Genomic DNA, 26852 nt, shown 5'->3' with positions numbered 1-26852 from the left:
ACTCCCTGTTTCCAGACACCTGCAGCATTTCAAGCACTAACCTCAGAGAGAGTTACTTACAGGTTCCTCGGGAAGGACTGGCTGCTGAGCGACAGGACGGAGCCGAAACACGCAGCAAGTCTGCAGGAAGAGCACCGCATGCTTCTCTGCCTGTATGGGTTTTCTGTAAAGGTAAGTTTGGGGGTATTTAAACTTCAGCGCTTCATCACGTAACTAACAAAATGAACATTAACGGATGTGGCCCATGGATCCTGCTCACCAGGAGTTCAAAGCCTCACACTTACCTTTCCAAACAACTTGGCTATTGAGCTGCCAGGGGCAGGGGTAGGCCCAGCCGTACCACCTGGCCTTGGCCCACTGACACTATTCTGGAACAGGGAAGGAAGGAGGAGGGTTGCCACTGAGACAAGCAGCAGTCACTGGCTGTGAGACATAGGGACGTTCTTTGGACATTTGTTAGGATTTGATTCTCTCCTAGGTCAAAGTGTCAGGTGGGGAGAAGAGGAGGAAAGGATTGTTGGGGTGGAAAGGGAAAACTGGAGCAGCCAGGGCACCTGGATGGCAACAAAAGGATGAATGGGAATTGCTGGGCTGTAAAAACTAGCCAACAAAATCCAAGTAGTGCTTGATGATTTGGACCAGCCTTTTCTAAAGGGGTCACTGATGCTGCATGCTCCATTTTTGCCAGGTTAACTCTCAAGCTGTACACACAACCATGTCTGTGGCCACTTTGGAAAACGGTGGCCTTAAGGTATGAACTGCATATGCGTTGGAGCTGGAAGTTCAAAGTGGTGAGCACTTCCTGAGAGTTCCTGATTCCCCCCACCTCCCACAGGCTTTGGGGTTTGCACTGTGTCCATGCAGATGGGAAACTCATCTTCATGTTCTTCTGTGGAGTACCTAGGGTGCTTGTCTGCTATCTAGATAAGAAATAAAAGTCCCTGGCTATCCCTTGGTGCTCTTCCTGTTGTGGCATCATGTGTTTCAGGAACTCCCTGGCATTCAGCAGCAGCAGTTCCTTAAAGAGGAGCCTGAAAAGGGAAAACACAGTATCTGTAACCACCAGAATAATCAAAGTCACTCTAACCAGAGGCATCAACTCCGTGGGTGCTCTAGGGCTGGAGCACCCATAGGAAAAAATAGTGGGTGCTCAGCACCCAATCGCGGCCCCTCCAATGAGCTCCTCCCCCCCACTAGTGTCTCCCACCTGCTATTGATCAGCTGTTCACGGCATGCAGGAGGCGCTGTGGGGCGGGGGTGGGAGGAGAGGGGCAGGAAGAGGCTGGGGTGAGTGAGGCCTTGGGGAAAGGGGTGGAATGGGGCAATGCCTGGGGCAGAGCAGGGGGAGCGGAGTTGAGCACTCCCGGGGAAATTTGAAAGTTGGCGCCTCTGATCCTAACCCTTCAAACTTCTTTGTAAGGGCTTGAGCTTGTGTGAAAGTTTGGGTTGGGTCTGACTTTACCTATCCCAAGAATTAAGTCTTGCAAATGAAATGGTGAAAATGTAAAGGCCTATTGTTTCAATTAGGGAGACAAGGTGGATGAGGTAATATCTTTTATTAGACCAGCTTCTGTCAATGAGAGAGACAAAAAAGCTTGTCTCCCCAACAGAAGTTAGTCCAATAAAAGATATTACCTCCCCCACCTTGTTTCTCTAATGTCCTGGGACCGACACGGCTACAACACTGCATGCAACCATGTAAGATATTGTTTCAGTTTAAATGTTCAATGAAAAATAGTTCACGTTAAGATTAAATCTGGTTAGAGCCGGGATTATGAACATGAAAGCAAACCATTTATCTTGCCACATGCTTTTCATTCAATCTTTCAGAAGCAATAAAAGAAGCCATCTAAGACATTGTTGTCTTTCCTGGGTAAGGAATTAGGAAATGTTGTATTTGCAGCTGGGTGGGAAACCTTTACCATTGAGCACCCTAGAGAAACTGAGTTCTTGCCTGAAGGAGGAAGGGAAGTAGGCATGAGGTAATGGCTAGGACATTCAGCGAAAGGCTAGATCTTTCTAGGAAGCAGCAGATGGGAGTGTGGCATTGAAAAGCCATGACAGACCTGAGGAGGGTGCAGGACCTGGACACAGCAATGAGTTCAATATCTATTTAAATTCTATGCATGACATCACTGCCCTATATATTGTATTATCATGTAACGCAAGGGCGTGTATTAATCTCAAGGGTGGAATCCTGTACAGTGCTGATGTATGAGAAATCCAACCATCTCCCGGGGACAGAACAATGTAACCTGGTCAAAAGAAAAGGAAGGATCTTCCTGGTCACCAACAGTATAAGCCTCTCAAGTATATCAACAGTAGGATTGGATGCAGGAGACCTGTATGTCCCCTGTGAATGAAGGGGAACGATGTATTTTTTATGTTTGTGAGTTAGCGATGGGTCCAAGTTCTTAAGGGAAAACATTTCCTGGAGGATCTTTTTCCTATAAAATAGCGGGTTTGTCCAAGTTCAACCATCGTAGATTTTCAATGGAAATAATTTCATTGCTGTTAGACTTGTGCACATGTCGGTAGGTATAATATTCAAGAGTTTCCTATTATTTCATGAAGATAGGGACCCTGAGAAAATTCACAGTACAGTACTGGGATTATAGGGACCACCACATACCAAGAATCCCTGAGGAAAGATTTTATACTGTGAAAGGACATACAATATATTAGATCTGAGCAGATCATTTACAGTACAATAACGTAATCAACAAATTATTCTTTTCTGCATGTGACTTGCCAGTGATTTTTGTGATTTCTTATGCAAAAATTATTCTGCAAATAATTCTTGACCTAGAGATTACTTGGGAGCTGTTTATTCAGATTATACAATAAACAACACCTCCCACTTTTCAGCTATGTTTGATTGGACACCCAGCTTCTATGGAATTGATTCTGTTCCCTGACTGTATAAGTGTAACTGTTAGTCCTGGTCTACACTTAAAAATCAGATTGACCTAGCTACATCACTCAGGGCTGTGAAAGATTTCACACCTTGAGTGTCATAGTTAAATCAACCCAATCCTCATGTAAACGTGGGTAGGCCAATGGAAGAATTCTTCTGTCAAGCTAGTTACCGCCTCTCGGAGAAATGGAAAAACCCCTACCCCTTCCGTCAATGTCAGAAATGTCTAACTGCAGGGTTGTAACTATGCCAGCACAGACATGGCCTTAGAATCTGGTTTAGGGTGTGAAATACAAAATTCCCTTTCTGCTATTATTATCTCAGACTCACTCAAAATTCTGTTTCCATGAAAATTTCTGGCAATGAATATAAAAACCAACACCAAATGCACCTGAAAACAAACAAAGCAAATTCAAAGTGGTTTTGAAAGCAAAGATGGGCTTATGTGCACCACATCTATTTGTGCCTCACTTTCCCACTGGTAAACAAGGGATAACAATCCTTATTCTCACCAACCTTTGCCTGTCTATATTTTGAGGCTGGGACTGCCTCTTACTGTGTGTCTGTGCAATGCCCAGCATGATGGGCCCTTGATTTTGGTAGAGGTCTCTTAGTGCTACCGGAATGTGGACAATAATGTTCTTTGATCGAATGTTTGCAAACAGTTTCACTCAGCTCTTCAAAATATACAGAATCCACACAGGTTATTTTTTTAGGCTGTGTAAACTTTGACAAGATTTTGTGTGGTTCATGTTAAAGCCTATAGTTTGCTTTTCTCCCAAACAGAAGAGTTTGTACATACAGCACTAAAGCGTTTCTCTTTGTCCTCTCTTCCCTTCTGCTGATGGAAGAGCAGCCCACTACTTCCCCCCTGGCTAGGAGCAGAATATGTAGTTTGTTCAGAGACTGCTATTTATACTGCTGCGTTGCTTGACCTAGAGGCATCTACTCTTAGTGGAGAACTGTTGAGGTCATCAAAGGCATCCTCTCCATGTCTCTTCTCCACTGCTCCACAGAACTCCCCGAATGAAGTCTCCTGCATCGTACTTAGATACATATTATCACTGCAAACAGGATGGACAAAAAGTGTTTGGGGTTTGTTTTTTGTTTGTTTGTTTGTTTGTTTTTAAAAGAACTGCATTATTAATTTTATTAACCCAACTAGTAAAGTTGCCAATGACAAAATATCCAGAACTAGAAAGGAAATTCTGGGGCTATTAATGCTTGTTTACATTGAATATTTAGTTGGAGAAGTGTATCTTGAGTGTTAGCTCCAGGAGGGCTCTGCTGGATTCTGTAGGACTTGGGAAATGAAGTGTTCATTTCCACACAATGTCTGGTTTTAAAGTACTGACCTGCTCTGAAGATTGACTATGTAAACTGCCATCCTTTTACTCACTAGACTGTTCCCCAGGCATCTTCAGAGTCAGTGGAGTTACTTTACTAAGGGCCCAATCTTACAAACACTTAGGTGCGTGAATGACTATTTGGGCAAGTAGTACTATTGAAGTCAGTGCAACTGGTCATCTGAGTAAAGTTAATCATGTATAAGTTTACAGAATTAGGCCCTAAAATTAAAGGTTTACTCCCACCAGGACTATAGAACAGCGAACAACCTGAATCCTTTTCTGCTTTGTGTGTTATTCATGGAAGAGTTAATCAAGTACCAAGTGCAGAATCTTTAATGTTGTTGAGCATGAGCCAGAAAGACTGAAGCCGGGCTCTTTCAGATCACAGGCTGAAAGTTCACAGGGCTGGAAATTGGAAGGCTACTTTTCACTTGTTAACCAAGCATGTGAGATCTGGAAGTCATGAAGACACAATGGCCATGGATCCTCCAGTGCCTTTTTTTTCCTACATCCTTCCATGAGACATTGGGTGATAACTAAGGAATGGAGTATAGCAGAACATATTGCACGAATACCAAAGCATTTTCCCCTACTTTCTCCAATATGCAGCTATTCTTGCAGCTACTCAGTAATTACAATGAGCCACTTTTGCAGTTCTTTGTATCCCAGTGGAGCTTTGCTTCACTATAATTTCTTTAGTAAAAAAAGAGTACCTTCCTTTTCCCCTGAAAGCGATTAGCATGTCGTTCACATAACTCTTTGGATGTAAATCGAGCTATTCCCACCAGCTACTCAAAAAGTACATAATCATTATAATTACCGCTGGCATCTAATTAACATTCAACTTCCTCTCTACAGCAACTACAGCTGGACAACCCATTTATTTCAGGCTAAAACTAATAGTCTCTATTATTTCTCACCACACTTAGCAGCCCACCTGTGTCCAACTTAGCATAAGTTTTAACTTGGCAAGTGACAAAGACAATGATGTGGAATGAGTCAACCCCCCCCACCCTTAAGTACTATAAGATTTCGGACTGAAACGGATTATACAACAAATGTGAGTACTGATATCAATTTCCACTAATTATACAGCTGCTTGTTATATTAGTTCCCTTGACCATGCCTCTGAAAAAGTAAACGGATGTGCTTACACTGAATTGCCCACTGCCTTCTTCAATATTCAAGGCTTGATTCAGTAGACTGAAAAATACTGCCTTCCGAGCTGCAGAGTGCTGAGCACAGGGGCGAATACATCCAGAAGAAAGGTCAGTCTAGCTTGGAAGACAACAGGGGCGGTGAGAGGGGAACAGACGAGCACTGTACTGGGAGTTGCAACGCTGCACATGGAAGGAGAAGAGAATGTAAATATGTCTAACCGCTTCGCATTCTAAACACATTCATTTAGCACTGCACAATTGCAGCTGGGCAGGAATTCCTGTGGCCCAAATGCAGGAGTAATTCCCCCGCATGTCTTGCTAAGGATCTGTCTACACTGCAATTAAACACCCATGGCTGACCCATGCCAGCTGAGTCAGGATCATAGGGTTCAGGCTAATGGGCTGTTTAACTGCAGTGTAGATGCTTGCCTGAGCTCTGGGACACTCCTATCTCGCAGAGTCCTAGACCCTGGGCTCCAGTCTGAGCCTGAACATCTACACTGCAATTACACAGCCCCTTAGCCCAAGCCCCGGGAGCCTGAGTGAGCTGGCACAGGCCAGCTGCAGGTTTTTAACTGCAGTGTCAACGTACTCTAAGAAAAGATACAAACTGAGCCAGGTCTGGCCCCTGCCTTTGTTTTCATTATACTGAGAACTCCCCTAAATCAATGGACGCCTGGAGGTAGAGGGACTCCACTAATGGCTGCCTCATTTTTAGAGCAAGGGCAGGGATAAACCCATCAAGATGGAAGTTCTCTTTCACCTAATAATAATGATACCCATTGGACTTATATGGTCAGTAGCATGTCCACAACCCCTCCCATGGCCCTGTAGCAGGAGCGGGTTGGTTCCCTGGGACTGAGGCCTTTTTCTTCCTACCGCACGTAGCTCTTATGGGCAAGGCCTTTTTGAACACAGGCTTTGTTTATGGGATGAGGATTTGGGTCTTTGGGACATCGGTGCATACTGAACTGCGAAGCTGGAGCCACGAACAAGGACATGGACTGTGCCTGGGTGGTACTTGTATATAAAATGGACCAGCAAACATTCATTTGTTTTCCACTTACAAGGTGTATCTCTGGTACTAGTGGAAAAGATAGCTCAAAGGGTCCGCACATCGGGGAACTATTGGGTCCTGCCTGTTTTGATTGCATTCATAAACCCAGTTGGAGGTTAGAGGATTGTAGCATGATTTAGTAGAATTTAAAAGGTCCCACCTACTCTGATAAGACTCACAATGGTTTACTGAGGTCAGAGAACAGACATTACTGTGCTTATGTGGATCATCCAGCTGGTGGAAAGGGAGGTAGGAAGAGGTGACAAACTGGGGAGACACGTTTGAGGAAAGTGGGAGAAACAAAACCCAATTCCCTTTCCAGCCTCCAGCTAGAATGTGGCAGCTCTGCATGTAGGATCTACTCAAGCTGGGCTAGATTCCTGGATGCAGGACTCCATTGACATCGACGAGGCTATACCAACATCTACCAGCTAAGGATCTGGCCTACTCCACTTGCCTATTTTTACCTGCCATCAAGCACAAGAAACCAGGTCTTCCTTCCCACTCCCAGGTCCAACCCCCAGTACAGACTCCCATAATGCTGTTGATTGCCAGGAGCTGGTGCACATCTTTGAATGGAAAAGGCAGAAGGCCAGTCACCACATCTCCTTGCAGTCTGCACTTGGAATGCCCTTGTGTGCTCTGCTGCAGAACATCCTCACAACAAAGAGCCTGTCTGTATCCAGAGTGCACATGATGGGGGTGCAGGGAGAGGAGAACTGTTGCGGAGACCTTTGAGTCAAAACTAAATGATTCTGGCCAGTGCATAAGGACAATAGGACTAATGGGCAACACAACAAATAACCCAGTAAAATTAGTCACACTCTCCAAGAGCCAAGCAGGTAGCAATACAACTCCACTGCCACTTCCTACATCAGTTAGCACCCAGTTGGATATGGAAACTCACTACTTCTTGGTTTGTCTCACTCCAATTAACTTGGAACCTTACCACTCTGACTTTCTAGCTCCAAACAGTGGTAGCTACTATTTTATTCACTGGTTTAAGATGGTGCATTTGGGTCACAAGTCCCATTGCTTTTGTTCACGTTCTTCCACAAGCTCTTATTTATACCGCAAAAAATTATTTATGAAGATGAACTAGCACAGTAACTGAAAGGCTGATGTAGATTGCTCATTGTTTTGGCCTCATAAATGACTCCCTGAGACATTAAAAAAAAATCTTAGGAAAACCCAACAAATACTAGAACTTGTGCACACCCCTAGGGTGGTTACTGCAGTAAAAGCAAAGGACTGTACTCATGGATCTCCAACATTGAAACAGCTTTCACTGGCTGGTCTGGTCATTCTAACAAATATACCAGACTTTTCTGGCTATCCAGGATGAAACTAGGATGTTTCTACTGGGATATTTCCACCGAAGACCACGACAATTTACAATAGGTCAGTAACCTGGGCCCCCTGCTCTAGTCATCAGAGCAGGAGACTGGATATCAGGACTCCTGGATTCTATTCCCCAATTCTGCCTCTAACTGTCAGCGTGATCTTGAGTAAGTCACCTAACCTCCCTCTGTGTCTCAGTTTCCCCAAATGTAAAAAGGGTACACTGTGCAGAACGGTTGACAGGTAATGTGCTTTAAAATAATTGGATGACCAAAGCAATTGTAAAGATCCCATGAACAGATTCAGCAGCAGTAGCTGAATCTGGACCCTTCAGCGTAGACCTGTCCTATTTGAGTTAGCTTCATTAGCTAAAAGAAAAGGAATACTTGTGGCACCTTAGAGACTAACAAATTTATTAGAGCATAAGCTTTCGTGAGCTACAGCTCAGCTACAGCTCACGAAAGCTTATGCTCTAATAAATTTGTTAGTCTCTAAGGTGCCACAAGTACTCCTTTTCTTTTTGCGAATACAGACTAAAACGGCTGCTACTATGAAACCTTCATTAGCTAGTGGGACTAATTACCACAGGGCTGACCAGCCATTAGAGGTTGATGCCACACACATTGTCAGTATGTTAATACTTTACACTATTGATTATCAATATTGTGAGAGTGTGCAAGAACAAAGAGGAAGGAATTGACACAGTTATACAGCATCTGGGATACAAAACCTGGCTATTTTAATAGTCTGGCAGCTTCACTCTGCACAAGCATCACTCATACAAGCAATAAGTCGAGCTGACAACTCCTCCCCATCTTTGCACATGGGGCAGATGCAAAGCTCTTGAATGATAAGGACAGCATATGAGATGAAGATGCTTTTCTTCACCATCAAGCCTCTCTTATTCATAACAGCTTGGGGCAGCCCTTATCGTGAGACGTGGCTGTGGTTTACAGATAAGACAGAACATAGAGGCTTGCCTTCTGAGCGGAGTGGGACAACGTGAATCCCGGACCCCTGTGCTCCATGCCACCCGCTGGCTCTGGCTACACACTTGATATGAGGTTCTATTCAAGGTGCTAAGAGCAATCTTCACAGTCCAGGGCCCCTTTTCCCTTCTGTCCCGTCTCCACCCTCTTTACCTGATGGGACATGGTGGTCGTCAGAAGCTGGAGCCCAGCTTTCCTGGGTCAGAAAGGGTGATTTAAATTGCAGGTTCCAGCACTTGCTCCTTCTGTTAGAGCCAGAATCTGGTAAGCCGCAGGTCAAGCTCCAAGGCTTTTGACTAATCCAACTTTCTTTCACTAGACATTTTGGAGGAGGCAAGTTGCTATGACAAGTGCAACACTGGATACAAGTTTGTTGTGCTGTGTTTTAACAGGGTTGCACAGTGTTTTATCACAATTGTGGCAGGCCCTACATGACATAATACAATGCAGTGCTATTTTCTTTCATGAGAATTGATTGTAATTAATCTAAAGTAAAAATCACAATTTCAAGTGGAGCCCAAGCTCCGTTTCCCTGACACTGCCCGAGTAAATAGGAGAGAGTCACACAACTCATGGCCAGCAGTCTCTGCTCAGACCTGCAGGATTCTAAATACTCAGGGTGCTGGGGATCAGGATTGGGGAGCATTTAAAAAATTCTGTTACCAGAAATGATTATGGAGGAAGAGAAATAGCTAGACAGAAACCCTGATGTTATTCTAAAGATAGCTCTAGTTTTAGGAGTAAAAAAGTTTTTTGGGTCAGATTGAAAACAAGGCTAGTGTGGTTAAAAAGAGCTGGATTTAAGCCATTGCAGCTCAGTGCCTCAGTTTCCCTACCCGCAAAACGGGGGATGATAACCCTTCTTTCTCTCACCCTTTGTCTGTCTTATCTACCTAACTTGCAAGCTGTTCGGGACTAACATTTTTTTCCTGGTGTGTGTGTACACCTAGCACAACAAAGTCACTGTTATTAGTCATTTATATTACTATGGCACCTAAAGATCTCCAGTCATGGAGCAGGACCCTGTCTCAGTTGGTGCTTCTAGGTATTACTTCTAGGGAATTAACACAAACTGCCTCGCTCAGCAGGTGAAGGATACATACAATAGGAAGCCTTTTCCCTTCCATCATGCTCTTTAAGAAGGAGTCATTCGCATTTGTGCAATTCAGCTAGCCAGAGGCAAAGCAGGAGGGTGTGCTGAACATGGAGGCTCGAGACAAGCTGCCAGTGCTTGTAGCTAAACATCTCACCAGCTGCAAAAGTTAATTTCCAAATGGACAAATGTGCCATGTAGATTTCTTCACTTCTAAACAGACACTCAGTCCCACGGGGGGCTCCCCTCCTGGGGAGTCCATGGAACTCCCATTAGCGACAATGGAAGTCATGTGGGCAGATCTGATGGGATAATGGAACCCTTCTTGATCTGGACTGACTGCAGTTTACAAACCTTGCAGGTTTCTGCTTCTGATGTTTAGTTCCTCATCTGTCATTATGCACAAAAGCCTGGGCTCCTGCTGCTAGCGGGAGTGTAACATTTTTATTGCAACTTCGTGACATGCTTCTTGTTCAGCATCATTCAGCAGTTTGGGGGTCAGATCTGCAGCTGGCAGAGCTGTGCTAATCTGGCCCCCTCCTCAGTTTCAAATCCCATTCCTACCATTCAAAACTCCCTTATCGTCTTCCCTGTGCAGACAGTGTGCTTTATCTTATTAGGTTATTGTGTAAGTCTGGCTAACGATGAGAATTAGAGGAAAGACGACTTATGTAAAAAAGTAACTGTCCCAGAATCGATCAAACTCCTTCAGAAACAACATACTGCACTGTGCAATAAACACTTGGCCCCACATAGCTTGGTATGATGGTTCTTTGAGGCGATCCCTTCTGAGAGAGAGACAAGAAGAGGGCTACAAAGCCTATCTCAGAGCACAGCACATTAGCAGTTTGTGCCAGAATGTTTGAGCAGTGGATTTTCCATGCTGGATAAAAACTCATCAGCTTTAATGCTTGAGTACAGTGGAGAAAACTAACGAATGATTCTTCATATTGTGTTTCAGCTCTCGCTCATTTTTGCCCCTCGCACAACTTGTTCATCCCACATTTCTTCGCTTTTCCTCTGCCCAAAAAGGATTTTTTTTTGCAGAATATGCTAGTTATTATTACAATCCCTACACAAGCTGCCTCAACAAGAAACCACCCACTGAATGAATGCTAGGTTGCGTGAGGTTTGGAGACAGCACTCCTCCTTTAACTAGTTATACCCACTTAAAAAAAATGGCAGGAAATTGTATTTATCTGACTATTTTCATTTCCCCACATCCTTTGGCTGTTGCTTGTGTTTTTAGCCTGTACTATCTCTAGGGCAAAGCCTGTCCCATGCTATGGGCTCATGTGCAATTTTTACATTGGTGAGCCACAATGACATCAATGGGATCGCTTGCGTGACAATAAATCCTAGATTTTTAAAAAGAAAAGGAGGACTTGTGGCACCTTAGAGACTAAAATTTATTTGAGCATAAGCTGTAGCTCAAATAAATGTGTTAGTGCTTTTCTTTTTGCAAATACAGACTAACAGCTGCTACTCTGAAACCTAGATTTTTAAAAGGTATTTCAGCACTGCTGGGCTCAAAGTTGCAACACCTACTTGATTTAAGAGCTTAAGTCTCATTTTAAAAAAAGATTTAGGCACTTAGGAGCCTAAATCCCACTGACAAAGTGCCTAAATTTTGAAAATGAGAAGACACTGGCATTGAATGCAGCAGCGGCTAAACATCTTTAAAAATCTGGGCCAAACTGCTTGCCTACATGTGCAATGTAGTCCTATGTGATTTACAGTATCTAGCACAATGGTGGGACATTTGGGAGCATCAGGTGCCACTGCATCAGGATCAGGGCATCATTCTGCTGGACGCTGTAAAAACGTAGAACTAAATTGCAGAACAGTGATACATAATATAGAGCCCTTGGCATGGCACATCAGAGAAATGTCGTGGAGCTTCTAGTCTAACTCAGACCTAGTCCTGCACGCTCTTCAGGGCCTGGGATGGAGTCACCCTGTGTGTTTGGAGTGCAACATGATGGGTGCTACCAGACTACGAAGAATAGATAATTAGCAAGGGATGACAGTTGACTAATGACCAGGAGAGTAGAAAAGTTGAGAGTCCGACAATTGTGAGATCCTGCGTCCATCTTTTAGTTATTTCTTGAGAAGACGTAGTTTAGGTCAGCTCTAGGCCAAGGAAGTGGGTCTAGAGGAGAGGGCAGAAGAAGGGGACTACTCACATGGCACAAAGGTCCCTGGGGAATATTCCCGGCATAGGGGAGCTGCACAGGAGATGGCACAGCATGGCGTGTGCCAGGAGTCAGGGAAGCAACAAGTAAAAGCATAGGGGCCTAAACCAATGCCCACTGAAATCAACAGAAAGACTCCCATTGACTTCAACTGGGATTAGATCAGGCCCTGAACGATGGAGACACCTGCCCTCATAGGAGCATCAAATGAAGTGCTCTGCAAACTCAGATCCAACTGTCCTGGTCATCGTCTCATTTCAGATTCCTGGCTCATAGCTTGGAAAGGCTTCACCTAGTGATACAGCTACCATGGTGGGTTTCATGTACTCTCTAATCTACTATGAAAATCCCTGGATTGAAAACTGTTTGCTCACATGTGTCAATGGGATAGGGAACTGGGGACCAAACTCAGTTGTGACATGAGTCAACATTTCCCAAATGGTGGGTGCGGACCCACCAGTGGGGTCATGAGAAGATTCTAGATGGGTCACGGGGCTCTAGGCAAACAAACACTTCTCTGAGTGGCAGTGCGACCCATGTGCCAGGTTCAGAAGAGCCACTAGTTGGTTGCCTTACTAAAAAAGGTTAGAACCACTGATGTAAGTGGATGTAGTTCCCCTTCATTGCTACGTTTGTCTCCCATGTAAGACAAGCTGCACCTGTTTAATCCTGGGCTGAATTTAGTCCCATGGTCTGCGCCTTCCCCTTACCTATTCTTGATTTAATGCAATAGCAATAGCTGCATGAAGCTTCTGCTGTGGCTGAGGGATGCTGACACTTTCCGAGCATCTGGTTCTTAGAAACCCCAAAACTCACAGCAAAACTGAGCTAAAGCCATCAAGCACATGACTAGGTTCTCTCTTGCTCTCATAAATCAGAACAGGTTTGCTTTGCACATGGCTTTGGTTCACCTTTTTTGCAAACAAAAACAAGTTAGTCAACTTTTTTGCAAACAAATCCCATGTAAGTTTTAGGTTTGTAACTAAAATTGTGAACAAAGAGTGAATTTTTTTATAAAGTGTGGCTCAAGGGCCCACCCTTCCACACTGGTTGGTGGAACATTAAGGCTGATGTCGCATCTAGTTCCAAACTAATTTTCTTTGGAGAGAGAGAATCAGCTACTGCACTGAGATTAGATTCATTTATTTTACCAGCTGGTAGATTACTCTGACTGCTGTAACAGCTGTCAAGGTTACACGTCACTTGGGGTTGGGTCATGGTAACAGGCCAATGGAGAAAATGCATAGAAAGTTACATGAGGCCAGCAAAGTCATCTGATCATTTAGAAGAGAACTCATTTCATCACTGGAGCTGGTAAATCTCTCTCGCTCTCTCTCTCTCTCTCTCAAAAAAAATCAATGCTAAGAAAACAATGAGTCTCAGATAATGGAGGGGTGTGTGAGTGAGTAATAAATGTAAAAATAATCCCAATATGTTATCACCTGCCAAAGATTAATTCTAACCAAAGGAGAAATCTTTGTTAAATTGATTTTAACAAATCAATATTTGTTTGATTATATTCAGTGTATAACTAATCAGCTAATATTCAGTGTATAACAATTTAACAAAGATAAGGCCTAAACAACATAAAGAATGTAACAAACCAACAAAAACAACAGCATTAAATACCAAGTTTTCAGTAGGTCCCAAACTGCCCTACATATTTGAACACACAACAATTCATAGGCACAACCCAAAAGAACATGCAAACTCTGCTCTTGAGTACTTGGGTGAACGTATCAGGTAGCCATGTGCCTAAATACTTACTTTTCACATGCAAATTCCCATTAGAAATCACAAATGCAAAATTTATACGGGGAACTTTTGAGCAGAGAGTTTAGAAGCCTCAGCTGAACATTTGCATTTTAAAATTGAGATGGACACTTCATTCTTAAACTACCCTGACGGCTTAGGTGCTGAAGTATGATGCAGGGTGGTATGTAATGCAACTTTAAAATCACCAACTGTCTGAATACCTATGAAGTTTCCAGGCATATCAAGGTTGCTGGTGGGTGAAGTTAAGACTAGACTAGTGTTAGGAAGAATGAGGAGGAGTGGGGAAAAAAAAGTCCTTTAGTCACTAATGCATACAGAAATAACTGAATATGCATAAGATGCAGGTCTAGGATGTAAGAAGTGACTTTCAGAGTCACTTTTCAGAGAACTGTTTTCATTCTTGCACTTCCTGATCTTCCAATATATTTCGTTTTATGTTCTGCAAATGAAATGCCCCATTTCCATAGAGAATGAGAAGATATTTCCAAACATTTAGTTTTCTAACTAATAAATAAAGGTAAAGTCACATCTCAAACATCTTTTATAACAGCTATAATGGCTTGTTGATTGTTTTTTGCCAGACAATGACTTTAAACATGGTCTAGTAAAGACCTTTAAAGTTTCCAACTTCTTAGGCTTCTACTGTTACACAATATCCTGCAACTGCCTTGTCATGTTCTTATTTACAACTTTTTCCCTATTTTCATTTTTTATTTGATATCAGAGAAAGCTAAAATGAGGCATTCGATCAAAGGAAGTGATTTCATTGGAGACGATAGGTTTTGCATAGCTCTCCAAAGTTCTACCGTTGCCTGAAGATATTTTACTGTGGGAAAGATCTTTAATTTTCCAGGCTGTCAGTTTCACTTACAACTGATAATTACAGTTGTAAGGAGGACTTTCAGGTAAGAACCAGAAATGACTTTCCAGCATAAAACTTAGTTGCATCAACTTACTGTTGTGCATCAGACAATTCAAGGTTTCAGAGTAGCAGCCGTGTTAGTCTGTATTCGCAAAAAGAAAAGGAGTACTTGTGGCACCTTAGAGACTAACAAATTTTGTTAGTCTCTAAGGTGCCACAAGTACTCCTTTTCTTTAGACAATTCAAGGGATTTTGAGGCATGTTTGGAGTCAGCCATTGCACTTGGAATAGATTACACTCACACCATAGTTCAGAGTAGCTGATACTGAAAGTATATCTTTCTGTACCAAAAAAAAAAAAAAAAAGTTTTTAGCAAAAAGGACAATGGAAAAATTTTGGCAATGCTGAACATTTCATTCAGTCACATAATTCACAATCATTTAGTCTTTTCTTTAAATGTTCTTATTATTGCTTTTAAGTACAAATCACTGTCTCAGAACATAACTCAGTCACACAAGAAATTTATAACATCACAAAGTTTGATAATATATTATAATAGTAGAAGGCTATTGTGATGGGGCATCTGCCCCACACTGGGCTCTAAGGGATTAAGAGAAGCCCCTAGGGAGGATGTGCACAAGGCAGCCAATCAGAGAAGGGCTGAGAGAAGCAGCCAATCAGGGCCCAGCAGGCCCATATAAGAAGAGCTGCAGGGCAAAGCAGTTTGAGTGGGTGCCTGGAGCCTGAGGAGGGAGTGCCAGCACCCTGGACAGCACAGTGCTGCCAGCAAGGACCAGGGAAGGTAGGGAGAGCTCATGGCTAGATGCTAAAACTGGCAGGCTGAAGCCCTGAGGTAAGGCCGAAGAAGGTGCTGGGGGCCGTGGGGAAGTGGCCCAGGGAAATGAATGGAGGATTCGGAGGGGACGTAGCAAATGGCAGCCATCTCCAGAGTTCCTGGGCTGGGACCTAGAGTAGTGGGCAGCCCCCCCGCCCATGCCACTGAGGAAGTGGCCAAACAATGGGCTGCAGTTGCCACTGAGGGAAGTGACTGGACAGCGGACTGCAGGTCCTGGGATGCAGAAGTGATGGCAGTGAGACTAGCAGTGCTAATCCCTGGGACAGCCAGCAGGAGGCACTGCAGTGGTGAGTTGCTCCCTGTTACAGTTATCAAGCAGCAGTACTAGATGTGGTCACAAGAGATGGGCCCAAGTGAAAAAAATCCAGATCCATATTTTGGCTCCTTTAGCAGATTCCCTCCCACTCACACCCTCCCACTCCATTATAGAAGTAGAAGCTGCTTGTGATATTCTGATACAGTTCCAGATTCCAAATGTCACCCCCTTCCCAGTTCAGGGGAGTTTGATTCTAGAGTTTGGTTTCAGCCATCTCTAGCATTAATAGTGTTGCACTCCAAATAGTAGGTCAAATTCACTCAGATGCAGGTGTACATAACACTTAAGCCCTAGTGACTTAAATGAATCTTGCTACACAACAAGGGTGCAAAGGCCTTTGCTGCCCTCTGTACATAAAGGGTAAATTTCACCCTTTATGAACAAAAGGAGTTAACATAAAAACCCAGTGTCATATTACGTCTTCATTACGACATACAGCAAGTCTTGAGTGTTGGGGGAAGAATATACCAGCAATTACGAGACATGAGATAAGAACTGACCCACTAGCAATACACGATACTGTAAAATTAAATGCAGAAGTTTTTCTACTTAAACATAAAATGGAAACAAAGAATATTCAGTGAGCAACATTTTCAACACATGTATAAGAGCTTCAGGCTATTTAATAGTGCACAGCAAGTTCACACATTAACACTGCACAGGATAGGGGGAAACTGGAGCACAAAATAGCAGTTCACATAAAAAGCTTGTTAAATGAAGAATTCAGATTCCATCCACAGGCACTGTAACACCCTTAGTAATTCTTTAGTCATTTAGCTTTTCAGAATTCTCTGACTCATTTCTTCCAGTTCCTGCTTTGATTTTCTTTGGAGAGCTGTTATCCTGAAAGGGCAAAGTTCAGTTGTTGTAACCAATCCGAGTTTGGACTAGCGTAGTGACGCTTCAGCAAGTTCAGCAAAGACTTTTTTTTTTAAATAAGATTCTGTTCTTTCATTTTGAGTTATGACTCTCAAAGCTCAGAAAGGAAAATAGCTTTAAAAAATTCTTGTATTTGAGGTTCCCTTCTAGAGTTCTGTTTTGGATACATTTTATTTCAGTCATAGGTCAGGAATCTTCACTTCTGCCAGGAAGGCTCTCTACACCCACTCAAAGGGAGAGGTAATTCTACCACTTGTACTACTATGTCTTCCATAAATGGAATGGCAGAGTCCTCTTTATCTAGCGAGATTCATCCGGAAATCTCACATTCCAACAGCATAAAATCATAGAAATGTAGGATTGGAAGGGACCTTGATAGGTCATCTGTCCCTCAGAGACTTTCGAACATTTCAACCCTCCTTTCAAGCCTGAAATACCTTTTACCTCTAACTGCTCTTCCACACTACCGGTTACGCTGTAACTTGCACATTCTAACTTGTTTCACTAGCCGCATCACACATTGCTCGGGGCATCTCCTTGACATGCTGCTGTGTTCGCTCTCCCTGGCAACGCCACAAACTTTAGCTCAGACCTTGAACAATTAAATTGTGTGCAACCTATTTTATCAGGGAGGAATTTCAAGCATTTCTCTAATGGAATCGGCTAGGTCTAGCATTAAGGATGGGGCACCTTCCTTCCCTAAGGAAGGAAAAAATGGTGCTTTCAGCCTGGCCTGAATTCTTTGATCAGTAGATTTTTTTTTTAGGTCTGCTTCACTCATCTTAAGCTTAGTATGTAGGCATCTTTAGCAGTTTCCAGTAGCAGTTACAGTATGTTATCATCATTTCTTCACTTGGTATTATAAACAAAGAACAAAGCAGGATCTTCTCCAAAGACCTGGCCCTCCCAGTATTGGGGAACACCCTGTAGCCTCATCCTTAACCACCTCACTCACTCTATTTCAGGGATTAAACAGTTTTAAAACAAACATTACAGCTAGAATTTTCCAAAGTGCCTAAGTGACCTAGGAACTTAAGCCCTATTTTCAAAAGTGACCAAAGGGCATAGGAGCTAGTGAAAGCCAATGGGAGTTAGGCTCCTATATGCCACATCACTTTTAATGTAATGGAAAGTAGGTGTTTTTTGAAAACATTACCATAAGGGTGAAATTCACCCCTGTGCAGAGAGCTAGCCTGAGACTTAAGCACCAATTAACTTTTATTTAAGCTCTAAAGATAGACCTCAAGTGATGTCTAGTCCTTGGGCTGTTTTTGGTGAAAGAAATCCTGTGAACAGAACAGAGATAAAAGACTCATAAGACAGTTAAATGGTGTGGTAATATCAGTTGTGCTCTGCTCTGGCCAATGCAGGAAGGAGGAGCAGAAACATTGGAAACAGAACACCTGCTGGCCTGGACATATTTCCATATGAGGACCAAGCTGTAGAGACCACTTTGCTGCTCCTCTGAGCAGTAGCGAAGCCCATCCCCATTTAGCTCTAGCTATAGGGCACAGTATTCATGCTGGGTGAGGGGACAGACTTGTCATCCAATCCACAGGCTGTCCCATCTTGGGGATATGCTGTGCAAGAGGACATTAACCAATTGCTAGGCAGTTTCTTGACTTATGGCAAGATCCTCCCGTACGGCATGAATATGGGGATGCGGTTCCCTGCTACCGCCCCTCCTCTTTGGCACATTAGCACAGGGGAGGAGAGAGCACTCAGACTGTCTATAGAAAGCTGAATACGTCTGAGTTGGAGCTTCGGGTTCCTACACATTGGGTTTGATCCTGTACCAATGAAGTCAATGGGAGCTTTGCCATGGACTCCAATGGGAGAGGGAGTGTGCACTCAGTCAGCAGAGAGCACAGAAGGTAATAAAATAAGCTTATTACATCTTTCTTTCTTTTTTTTTTCAATTAACTTAATCCTTCAAACAAAATGGAGTCTCAGTGCAGCGTCCTATGTCAGTTTGCATTTTAAGACCCAATTCTTGTAAAGACGCTGGCTGAGTCGAGGAAATGCATCAAGGAAGTGGAAGGCTTTCTAATTCAGTAAAAAAGCAGAAATGGTCTGTCTTGAGAAAAATCTGTCAGAAGAAGTAGGCATTTTTGCAATATCTTTCACAATATTTTTCAGGATTTGGTTTCTCCTTGAACTCAACATGCAAGCATTGACTGTGTACAGATTAATGAGCATTAGAGGTAAGGCCAAGTAAAATGTTTCTGCTTCCACAGAAAACCAAGTGGATTCATAATGTCTCAGCCTCCCAGCTCTTTTGCTGATGTAATTATTTAATGAAAATATTTATGAACTGAGTACAGCCTTCAATATTAGTTTAAAAGACCACGGTTGCTATTCAAAGAAACAAAAGGCATCATGAGTACAATATATAGTACTTGCAATAGATCCTCCTTTCACCTTACTCCGATTTGAAAGGCTCAGAGGTAGATGCACTGAAACGTTGCAGCGTGCGTTTGTTACTTCTTGTACTGTTGGACAAAGGAAAATGAGATATGGGGAGATAATGTTTGACAATAAAAATACATAGATAAACTTAAGCTATATCAGACTTACTCAATAGTCAGAAATATATTGATTACTACTAATTATTTACATCCTGGCAACACTTGGGGTCCTAAACCAAGATCAGGGCTCCATTGTGCTAGGTACTGTTGTGACATACCAGGATGCAATCCATACTAGAAGGGGGCCGTGTACCCCTGCCGTACAACCTTGGGTGCCTCGCAATGCCTCCCACCTGGGCTGCTCACAAACAGCCTTACAGCTAGCAAGCCACACCGATGCGTCTGGGTAGCTGCACCCTGGCTCTCTCCTTTAAGGGAATAATATGCCAGTTTGTTACCTTAAATAGAGTTACCCAGACACATTGGATTAGATGAAACAGCAAAACAAATTTAACTACAAAGGTAGATTTTAAGCGAGTACACATAATGATACATGAGTCATAAATGGTTATAAGAAAAGAAAGATAAATGTTTATTAGTATTTACTTAAGAAACTAGCTTAGTTGCAAAGCAAAATCACCACATGCTCCAGCAGATTACTGGCCAAACTTTCAGGACAGGACTCCTCCCCCAGAATCCCGGGGCTGGTTCCCTTAGTTTTCTGAGGTGTGGAGAATGAGGTGGGCACGGAGAGAACGGGGGAAGGGAACGGCTTGGTTTCTTCCTCCTTTTTATAGCTTGTTCCTCGCTTGAAAAAAAATTTTTGGACGAGACCCAGGGGACAGTCTCTGTAGAAGGATATTCCCTGCTGGGTTTTTTTCTCCTCACCTGTTTGAACTTCCTTCACATACAATGTTGCAACACATTACCAGGACAATACTGAAAAAGCAAATGAGTTTTCAAATGATACAAGGCATCTTCTGCAGTGTAGTTGTTGCCATATCAGTCCCAGGATATTAGAGAGACAAGGTGAGTGAGGAAATATTAGACCCACTTCTGACCAATAAAAGATATCATCACCTACCTTTTGTCGCAAGGCGTACATTGTACAAAGATCATTACAATAGCCTGCAGAATGTGAACACAGGAGTGTATTTCCTCACAACTGTAGAGAAAGTCCCTGCCCTAAAGAGCTTACAATCCAAATAGACAAGACAAAGGGTAGAAGAAGAGGAGGATTTATCGTCCCCCATTTTACAGAAGGGGAACTGAGGCAAGGAGAGAAGTAGTTACTTGCCCAAGAATTGTACCCAGATGTCCTGAGTGCAAGCTCAGTACCTTAACTGCAAAACCATCCTTCCTCCAGGAGAGGGAGCCACAGAAGGATAACGGCTCCAGCAAAGGGATTCTGAGGACAAAATTAAACCCAGCAAGTTTTAAAATTGCTTTCAAATATTTGTGGTATCCACTAATGCACGTTGATGTGAATCTTGCCTGATTTGTTGCCATGATGCTATACAGATAAACAAACATCACCTCCTTTCAAGGTCTGCAAAGGCGTGGAAAGTGGTACAGACTGCAATTTCTCTGTAGCTTTGTGCAAACTACAGTACCAAATGGCAATTTCATACAATCTCCATGAATGGAAAACCAGAATGATGGTTAGGGAACTTTTCAGCAAACTCCTTTGAATAAGAAAGTATTTTTTTGCATTCAAGGGTTACAGAGGAATTGGCAGCATTGCTATTATAGATCAAGTTACAGCAATGTCTCATGTTTGTGCTATGAAAGTTGAGCGTTCCTTTTCTGTATCATCTGCAAACTCCTATACCAAAGAACTACAGTAACTGTTGCAGTTGTGTTGTTAAGTACTTATAGTTTTAACTGAAAGTTAAAATGTACTATACATGTACATGGTGTATTTTAATTATATCCAGACTTGGCAGAACTTATTTTTTTACAATATAATTTCAATGGATATCAGTTTATTTTTGAGTATTTCCCCCCCCCCATTTTTATCAATTTACATTTTCCCAGTTGAGCAATGTTATGGTGGGGCACTTAGATAATAGGGGGCAGACAATCTTTTAATGACAATAGATGCTGAGATGCAAAAAGTTAAAACTTTGTAACTGTTTAACACAAATGGTCAGCATCACATGTCAAAATACATAAAGTAAATGTCATTAAATCAAACTCCAGTATGTTCAAGAAGCATTTTTCTTACTTTGCCTATTAGTAAATTTTGATTATCAGTGGAAATATTTGTGTTGGTCTGTGTGTGTACAGTGGAATCAAACATTTAATCTAATAATAATCTAATCCTTCCAAGCCTAATGACATCTGGCACACTATGAAGAAATGTTTAAAACGCTCTAAATGTAGAGGACTTCAACCCAACCCTGATGGGACCAGATTACAAGTGTCAAGTCCGGATGGGGTAGGATAGGAAAACAACCAGATCCACTCAGGCTTGGGTCGGCTCTCCTCCTGTCCTTGGGGCTGGCACTAAGACTGTATGCCCTGCTCCTGCCAGCTGCTGCCACCTCTGTGCTGTGTGTACGCTCACACTGAGGTGAGTTGCAATACCTCCACTCTGTAGCACACACAGCACAGCGGGGGCGGGAGATAGCAGAAACGGGGCATACAGCCACTGATGCCTGCAGTCGCTGCAATGCCAACCCCATGGGCAGGAGATGGCAGTGCTGACTCAGGTCAGAGTTGGGTTGGAAAACAACTGGATCCTCTCAAGCTTGGGTCTGGGTGGGTCAGGTCTAATAATTAGGCCAAGCAGACCTCTCTTTTTAAATGAAAATCCTACATGCTTCATAATGTAATATTAAAATAAACTAAATGGAAACAAACGTTTTCAGTCTTGGCCTACAAGCAAACCTCATGAACCACAAGAAAGCAGAGAAAGCTACTGAGGACGGAATCAAGCAACTCCTTGGTTGGCCTGATACTTCTCTAAATGAAGGTTAAGAAAATAACAACACAGACACCAGAAATCTTTCATTAATTATAAGTCAGATTGTAAGGAAATACATCACGTGCATTGGCTTTAAAAAAAACCAAAATTAAAACTACTCCAGTTTTGACCAGAGTACCCACAATAGCTAAAAAGACCACATGAATACATACATAGTAAATGCCAGAAATTCCATGAATTGGCCACATTATTGTAGTTTATCATTCTCTGAAGCTCATAGGGGAATTTTCAAAGCATCAAGTGGGAAATTGCAAGTGTCCTGTTAATGTCAGCTGGATTTCAGGGTAGACCTCCCCAAGGTGCCACTTTGATAGCCCACCAGTCAAATGCTGTTAGTACAACAAAACACATTTTATGTGGCTCTTACCATAAAATGGTTTTAGAGGCTCTGAAAATCGTGTTTTGAGTGTGTTTCTGATAAGCCAGGAGTTAATAGCTGCACATATGGCACACAACATTTCTGAGTCAGAAAATGTGAAGACACCTACATACACTGCATCTGAAAGGCAACCATGACCTCTGCTGGAATGTGGGGAAACTGCAACTTTAAAATGAAAAAAAAAATTTCGCCACAACCGATTAAAACACACGGCAGTTACTTTTGAAAGTCATTCAATCTAGATTTTTTTCCCCAGAGTTACAGTGCCAGAGTGCAATGAAGTGAAGGTAGATTATTATTTGTGTTATTGTAGTGTGAAGGAGCCCAGTCATGGACCAGGATTCTACTGTGCTAGGCACTGTACAAACAAAGAACAAAAATGTTCCAAAGAGCTTACAATTTAAGTATGAGACAAAAGATGGATACAGACAGATGGGGGAGTACACGGAAACAAACAAATGAGACAATATTGGTCTCCACTGGACTCTGAACACCAGCAACCAAACGCTCGTGGAGTTTTTTTGTAGCCTTCGCAGCAAAGGAGCCAAACTCAATGTAAACGTACAAAATTCACAACATTACATTCAACATGGGATGCGCTTAGCTGTAAGGGACAAGAATGATACTGCAGCCAGAGAAGTTAAAATAAATCTTCAGAGTAGGGCTGGATTAAAGTTTTCCATCAAATGTCCTTTTTTAGAAACATCAGTTTGGGATTTTGCTGGAATGAACTTTCTGCAGAATTTTTTTAACACACAAAAAACTGAAAATGCTCAAAACGAAACGGTTTGGGCAAAACCCAAACTAGTTCGATTGCGGTGTTTCATGCTGCCATTTTCCTCAATGGGAGAGCTCCTTGGCCAGACTATATCTCCTGCAATGTGCCACTCCCGCTCTCCAAGAGAGATACCATCCAACCAGAATTACTGGCCTGTAGAGAATGACAGCTGGAGACATCCCAGGGAGCACTGCAGCAGCACTTCCGAATCAAAATATTTAGGATTTTGACCAAAAAAAATTGGGTATTTGAATAAGAAATCCACATTTTAAAGATGGCTGTACCCCAAGCTACAGTTCAGTTTGAGACACATTCTTCAGTGCTGGCGTTAAGCCACTGGGAATTCAACATAAGAGCAAAGCAACTCAGAACACTTGGTAAAAGACAAACACAAGAGACCATCGGCACCGACTTCATCTGTTCCCAGGGAATGCTCCACCCCCACTCTGCTCCATCCCCCAAGCCGCCTCTTCCCCCTCCCCGCTCCTTCCCAGGCCCCGCCCCCAATCCACCCATCCCCGCCTGCATCTTCCCACCCCCTCCTCCGCCTCTTCCTGCCCCCACTCCTCCCCCTCCCTCCAGCACCTCCTGCACACTGAGGAACAGCTGATAGCAGCATGTGGAAGGTGCTGGGAGGGAGGGGGAGGAGCTGATCGGCAGGGCCCACCAGTGGGTGGAGAGGCAGGCGCTGAACCATGGGGCTGCTGGTGGGTGCTCCAGCCCTGGAGCACCCACAGAGTCAGCACCTATGCTAGAGACCCTTCCGGCTTTCAGCAAACCGGGGGAGTGATAAGCCCAAGTGCAAAGGTGGACACCACTGCTGCAGCTTCTCCTTTGCTTGTGTAGCCGCATCCCAGATCAGCCATGTGATAGGAGGAAACCTGGACTTTCCTGGTAACCCCTTACATACTGGGACTCCAGGAGTTCCTTTACACCTGGTCACACAGCACTGATCAGATCCACACACGTACTTCTGTAGGGCCCGGGGCCGAGGCAGGCTAGGGGGCAGTCCAGAGCAGTGCTCAAGTGTGTGCAGGTGGTCGGGTAGCTGAAGATCCATTCCAAGGGGCCAGGTCAGTGGGTTGGGGAGGCGAGGTGGCAAGGCAGCAGGGCAAGACGGCGCAGCAGGCGATCTAGGCAGCAAGCCCTGGTATGTTGCTCAGATAACTTCCTCTTCCTGTTGCAGTCTTTATAGCATCAAGGCATGCAATGAGAGCACTGCCTGTCCATCCAATCAAGGGCCTGGGATCTGGCTGCTGTGGGCCCTTTAGCACTAAGGCTGTTGGTTAAGGGCAGCAATTCAGTGCACCCCCATGGTGCGGCACCTACCGACTTAGCAGGCCTGAGCTCTACACTGTGGTCCTGACAACAGCCTCCTTTCTCACTGCCTAGAGGGAGCAGATCTCAGAGGAGGCCCGTGTTTATTTAACACAATTGACCTAATGGCTTGGTACTTGATAAGCCAAAAGACCATCTCACACCCTGCATCATACTGCCACAGCTACTTATACTAGAACCCCACTTTTAGAAGATCGAAGACAGCTGGCTCTGCCAGAGCCCAGCAGCCTTCAGCTCACTCCCTCCTTGGTCCAAAATGGCCTTAATTTATTTCCCTTCATGGTACGCTAGAAGGCCTATTTGCTTTCTTTGGCTGTGAGGGAATGGGAAGGCTCTGGTGGGAGATCTTAAAAATGGTGGGTCATTGTTGGCTGATGAGCAAGGGGTAGTTACAGGAGTGGTCTAGTTTATGCTTATACACACATACACACTTAATAACCGTCAAGGACGACCTATGGTGAGATGCCTTTAATGCATGTGTGTAGAGAGTCCTAAATAAAATATCTTGGTATATTCCAAAACAGTGAAAACAATTCAAAGTTGGCTTGCCAGCCTGATGTGCCTCCCTGATTTCATCATCAGCACCTTGGGAAGCAGGCCCTGCATTACAGCTAAGAGATGTAGTTATAATACAATGTTGGGAATACGGGGTGGTTTAAGGAGTCAGAGAGCAAAGAGACTTGCCATCCAACAGAAAGGATGTTCTGCTCTAGCAGAAGTGAGACTCCTAAGTGAATCTGGAGTGTACTTAGAATGTCAATGAAAACTGTAGAACAGTCCATGCTTTCCTATACTCTCCATGTTGTGTATTATTCTTCACTTAATTCTTGCACTTCATAATGAAAAAATAAAATCTAAGTTGGCTTAGTGACCTCGCTGATGTTGTCATGTGTTCCCTGCTGTTTGGGATAGCCTCACTGAAAGGGGGGGTTGCAGACTTCACATGCTCAGGACTAGATTGTCACAGGTGCTAGGCCCCTACACCTAGGCCCTGATTTTCAGAAGAACTCAGCTACCATTTAGGCACCTAAAAAGGCAGCCCAATTTTGGAAGCTGCTGAGTGCTGAATTCTTTGGAAAGAGCAAGTAGGGCCACAGAGTCCTTCAGAAAATTCCAGCCTCAGTGTCTGGGATTGGCTTATAAGCATCTCGCTGCCAGAGTATATAAAATAGAGACATCTGATGATCTCCGAGAAGTCTGACCGTGTGTGTGGCATGATGCAGCGATGGCTATATACAGAAGAGAGGGAATTTAAAGAGCCCTGCTTAAAGCACCTCCATCCAGTCATGTCTTAGGACCAGGAGGGTTTTGGCATGAACAGACACCTTCAGCAGAGCTGACTGTAAGCAGAGCAAAAAGAGAGAGATCAAAGCTATTGGGAAGTTTCTTACCTTCATATATTTCTTCTCTGATATATAAAACAAGGCTATTCACCAATCCTCCATCCATCGTATGTGTCCTCCCGCAGGCCACCACGGGGAAGGGCTGAGACACTCATCACATTTGGGTAAACACTCAATTTGACCAACAAATTTCAAGTCTTTCTGTTCACAAACAGGTTTGTGACCTTCTCCAATATACTCACCATTCTAAATTACTGGCAGAATGAGTCCAGCAAGTTATACTTGGCCAGTCACCTGTTCACGAGCATTACATTGAGAACATTTAATATTCCAAATCTGGGTTGCTTTGGTTGGACACAAGGTCTCCACTACATTTCTCTTTCCTAATTCATTTTCTAAAAGCACAAAATTAAGACTTATGCTTCTCTGGAAACACTCCAAACATATGTTACACAGTACTCCTTGAGGAATATTGGGGTAGGTTATCACCTCAGCACGGGGGCGGGGGGGGGTGTTATTTAAAGTTACCTGTACCATTCGTCTTCTGTCAGAGTGGGTCAGGCTCTCTTCCTTGCATTCCTTGAGATTTTCATGTTGAGCCTCATTATACTAATATTCTGTCTGAGTTGCTGAGATTCCTCAAATATCTCACATACGCTCCTGGATGTGCAGTAAGGCCTCATCTCTCATTAGTATTACGTTTGCACCCATTGGCTCCCAACAAGATCGGGGTCCCATTGTGCTAGGTACTGGACAGAGAAAATCCCAGTGCTGAAAGGGTTACATCCCAAGTAGGAGATTTACTTGTTATCAACACTCAGTGATGC

At 43.4% G+C, this 26852-nt stretch overlaps 1 protein-coding gene and 1 long non-coding RNA gene across 2 annotated transcripts in view; both read right to left on the bottom strand.

Moving 5' to 3' along the window:
* The window catches only part of SYNPR (synaptoporin), a 180259-nt gene that overhangs the window by 93485 nt on the left and 59922 nt on the right, over nucleotides 1-26852 (bottom strand). The window lies entirely within an intron of this gene.
* Nucleotides 61-26852, bottom strand: LOC122461061. The gene is made up of 3 exons (XR_006282763.1): nucleotides 26554-26852; nucleotides 901-1031; nucleotides 61-163 (listed from the first exon to the last, which is right to left on the bottom strand). It is a non-coding gene; the product is annotated as an uncharacterized LOC122461061 (long non-coding RNA).

Source organism: Dermochelys coriacea, chromosome 7 (genome assembly GCF_009764565.3).
Source record: "Dermochelys coriacea isolate rDerCor1 chromosome 7, rDerCor1.pri.v4, whole genome shotgun sequence".
Taxonomy (NCBI): Eukaryota; Metazoa; Chordata; order Testudines; family Dermochelyidae; genus Dermochelys; species Dermochelys coriacea.
This window is presented reverse-complemented; position numbering and strand designations above follow the sequence as displayed.